Below are 4,451 nucleotides of genomic sequence, written 5' to 3' on the forward strand. Positions count from 1 at the left end.
AACAATTAAAGTTTAGAGTAGTCAAGGGTTTCTTCTAGACCCACATCTCTTTTTATTGAGGCAATCTTGTTTACATTCACTATTTCAATTAATATTTCTATGATGAGTGTACTCCAGAGTCGAATTCTAACTCACACATGTGTAACCAACTGCTTAAAAAGAAATGTCCCCTTGGATGTTTCACAGATATCTCCAGCTGTGTCAAAACCAAAACCAAATGCACTGCCCAGCTGGTAGGCTCAGTGATTGAGTGTCCGCTGATGAGCCAGGAGGTCACCAATTGATTCCTAGTCAGGGCATATACCCCGGTTGCAGGCTCAATCCCCAGTGTGGGGCATGCAGGAGGCAGACGATCAATGAGTCTCTCTCATCATTGATGTTTCTATCTCCCTCTCCCTCTTCCTTCTCTGAAATCAAAATATATTTTTAAAACAACAACAACTAAATGCATTAACTTTCTCATAATTCTAAAATTTTCTTCCACTTTCTTCTATTTTCTATTTGAATTGATGACATCAGTTGTGGGTGCCACACACGCCCCCCCCCCGATTTGCATAGCACTCCTATTTCGCACAAAACCAGTTTTTGTTTCCTTCCAGCCTGCAACCCCCTGACTTGTAGCCCCTGGCAGTGGATCAGGAACATGTGCGTAGCTCCTGTCAATGGTCTCTGAATGTGACACAGGAGAAGGTCTCACAAGGGCACTTAAAGAGGGAGGCAATTCAGGACCCTTAAAGAGACATTTAAAAAATCCCATAACAACATTTTGATGACTAAGAAATAAACTTTCACTTTGATAAGCCACTAAGATATTGTTGTTTGTGACTATGACCAAATATAGTTTCCAAGAACATCGGAATTATTCTAACTTTGATATCTGTAAGACTTTAAAAATTTACTCAAGTTGTGTTCTCAATAGTTTCCTTGCTTATAAAATAGGGATAATATTAGCCCTGGCTTTATAGGGTTTCTCAGAGGTTATGCCATAACTTATAATAAAGTACTAATTATAAGTTATGGCATAACAATAGTGAGTAATCTGTATATTTATTATTGAATTCACCACAAAATTATGAAAATTTTTGCCTATTAAAAACATTTTGAAAATGTCTCTTTCTCTTCATTTTCACTGCTACTGATGGAGTTTAATCTAAACTAATATACTATGTTACCCAGGTTACTTACGGAGTTGGCCTCTTCACTAACCTCCCTACATCCACTCTGGTGCCTATTTAAATCATGCTCCAGACTGAAGCCTGAGTAGTCTTACAAAAGCAGATCTTATCTAACAATCTTGCTTCTGCTTAAGAGATTTAAATGGTTTGCCTTTCCTTTTTGGATAAATATCAAATCATTAAGGTCACTTGCACTTCCTTGCTAAGATCTGGCTCTGAACTACTATTGTGAAGGCATCTCCGTTATATATCTCTATGCCTTTTTGTGCTCCATCAACACTAATTGTCAGTTCCTCCAATACACACCATGCTTCCTCCTATAACACAGTCTTGTGAAACTTTCTCTCCTTTCTGAGTATCTGCTTCTCAGCATTCATATTTCAGTGCAATCATTGCTTCCTCAGGGAAATTTACTCCAATCCTTTAGTTTAAATAAGGTTCCTTTGTTAAAAACTCTCATAAAATGCTATTCCTTTACTTCCCATCACTGTGTGAGAGAGACTCAAGTGCATTTGTTTTTAGTAAACTTTTGAACAAGAGCTAAATATCTGAGATTTGGCTACTTGAGCCCAATTCATTTTATTTATTTTTTCCCCATCATCATTTATCCCCTCTATAGCCTCTATTCAACAAGCATGCTCTCAGTGTTCCAGAGTCCATTGTTAGGTCACTGCTTACTTCTACCATGAAAAAAAAGCAAAAAATTAAAAATGGAGCATGGGTGGTATCTTTTCTTATACTTTTGTGAAGACAAAGAGGAAAAAAAATTAACACAAATTGGAATAGCACAGGTAAAAGAAGAACTTAAGTATGGTTATGGTGTCATATTTGCATATAATGGAAAATTTGCTACTGTAAATAATAGGATGGCAGTAATGAACTAACACATAGTTTACATCTCAGTTTATATTCTCAAAACCCAAAAGAATCCTACCCTGTGCCAAGAGTTGAAGCTAACAGAAGTTGTGTGTTCCTGGAAGGAAGACACAAACAATAATATAGGCGTTCTTCGAAGATAATGTGGGTTTGGTTCTGATCACTGCGATACAGTGGATATTGCAATAAAATGAGTCACAAAATTTTTGACTTCCCAGTGCATATAAGAGTTATGTTTATTTATACTCTACAGTCTATTAAGTATGCAATAGCATTATGTCTAAAAAGCTTATGTACATAGCTTAATTTAAAAATACTTTACTTCTAAAAATGCTAACCATTATCAGAGCCTTAAGGGAGTTGTAATCATTTTGCTGCTGCTGATGGCTTGATGTCTTTTTATGGCTAGATGAAGATGGTACTGGGTGGTGGTTGTTGAAGATTGCAGTAGCTGTGAAATTACTTAAAATAAGACAATGAAGTTTGCTGCACCAATTGACTATTTCTTTCATGCACACTTTCTCTGTAGCATGAGATACTGATTGATAGCACTTTACCCACAGTAAAACCTCCTTCAAAATTATCAAATCCTGCAATTGATCAACTAGTTTACCTAGTATTCTTATTTCTTTTTTCTTTTTTTTTGTCATTTCACTAATCTTCACAGCATCTTCATGGTGTATATTTCAACTCAAGAAAACGCCAAAGAAGCAATTCCTCTTCTGTTAAAGTTTTACCATGTGCTTGTAGCATTTTGGTCACATCTTCATGCTCCACTTCTAATTCTGGTTCCCTGACTATTTCCATCACACATTTCCACACTATTTCCAAGACTGCAGTTACTTCCTCCACTGAAGTCTTGAATCCCTCGAAGTCATCCATGAGGTTTGGAAGCCACTTCTTCCAAACTCCTGCCAATATTGATTTCCTGACCTCTTCCCATGAATTATGAATGTTGTTAATGGTGAATCCTTTCCAGATAGTTTTCAATTTACCTTGCCCAGATCCATCAGAGGAATCTTGGGCAGCGATAGCCTTATGAAATTTATTTCTTAAATAATAAGAATTGAAAGTCAAATTTAAGCTTTGACCCATGGGCTGCAGAATGGATGTTGTATTTTCAGGCATGAAAACAACATTAATCTTGTGTACATCTTTATCAGAGCTCTTGGGTGACTAGGAACATTGTCAATGAGCAGCCATAGTTTGAAAGGAATCTTTTTTTCTGAGCAATAGGTCTCAACAGTGGATTTAAAATATTCAGTAAATCATGTTATAAACAGATGTGCTGTCACCCAGGCTGTGTTTCACCATTTATAGAGCACAGGCAGAATAGATTTGGTGTAATGTTTGAGGGCCCTAGAATTTCCAGAATGGTAAATGAGCTTTGGCTTCAACTTAATTTCACCCGTTAGTGTTAACAGAAGAGACAGCCTGTCCTCTGAAGCTTTGAAGCCAGGCATTGACTGAATGTTTGAGGGCCCTAGAATTTCCAGAATGGTAATGAGCTTTGGCTTCAACTTAATTTCTCCCAAAACGTTAGCGTTAACTGAAGAGGCGGCCTGTCCTCTGAAGCTTTGAAGCCAGGCATTGACTTCTTTTTAGCTATGGAAGTCCTAGTTGGCATCTTCTTCCAAAAAAAGCTGTTTCGTCTACATTGAAAATCGATTGCTTGGTGTAGCCACTTCATTAATTACATTAGCCAGATCTGGATAACTTGCTGCAGCTTTTCCATCAGCACTTGCTGCTTCGCCTTGCACTTTTATGTTATGGAGACTGTTTCTTTTCTTAAACCTCATGATCCAACCTCTCCTATATTCCAACTCTTCTTCAGCTTCCTCACCTCTCTCAGCCTTGTGGAATTGAGGGGAGGTAGGGCCTTGTTCTAGATTAGGTTTTGGCTTAAAGGAATTTTGTGGCTCATTTGATCTGTCCAGACCACTAAAACTTTCTCTATATCATCAATAGGCTGTTCGCTTTCTATCATTCATGTGTTCACTGGTGTAGCACTTTTAATTTCCTTCATGAACTTGGCTAACTGTTTGGTGCTAGAGGACTAGCTTTCAGTCTAGCTCAGGTTTCAACATGCCTTCCTCACTAAGCTTAATCATATCTAGGCTTATTCAAAGTAAGAGATGTGTCAAGAGCTTTTACTTGAACACTTAGAGGTCATTATAGGGTAATTAATTGGCCCAATTTTAATATCATTTGTCTCAGAGTATAAGGAAGCCTGAGGAGAGGGAGAGTGAGAGGGGAGTGGGTGGTCATTGGAGGAGTCAGAACATTTATTAAGTTTACTGTCTTGTACGGGAGCAGTTTGTAGAAACCAGAAACAATTATGACAGTAATAGCAAAGATCATTGTTCACAGATCACCATAAAATATAATTTTAAAAAAGTT

General features: G+C 37.5%; 1 pseudogene; it reads right to left on the reverse strand.

Annotated features, from left to right (window-relative positions):
* Positions 1–3,531: 3,531 nt before the first annotated feature.
* On the reverse strand, positions 3,532–4,224 carry LOC102262875 (annotated as a pseudogene).
* Between the last annotated feature and the right edge of the window lie 227 nt (positions 4,225–4,451).

The sequence above is a fragment of the Myotis brandtii genome, unplaced genomic scaffold (genome assembly GCF_000412655.1).
Source record: "Myotis brandtii unplaced genomic scaffold, ASM41265v1 scaffold8, whole genome shotgun sequence".
In the NCBI taxonomy this organism is placed as follows: Eukaryota; Metazoa; Chordata; class Mammalia; order Chiroptera; family Vespertilionidae; genus Myotis; species Myotis brandtii.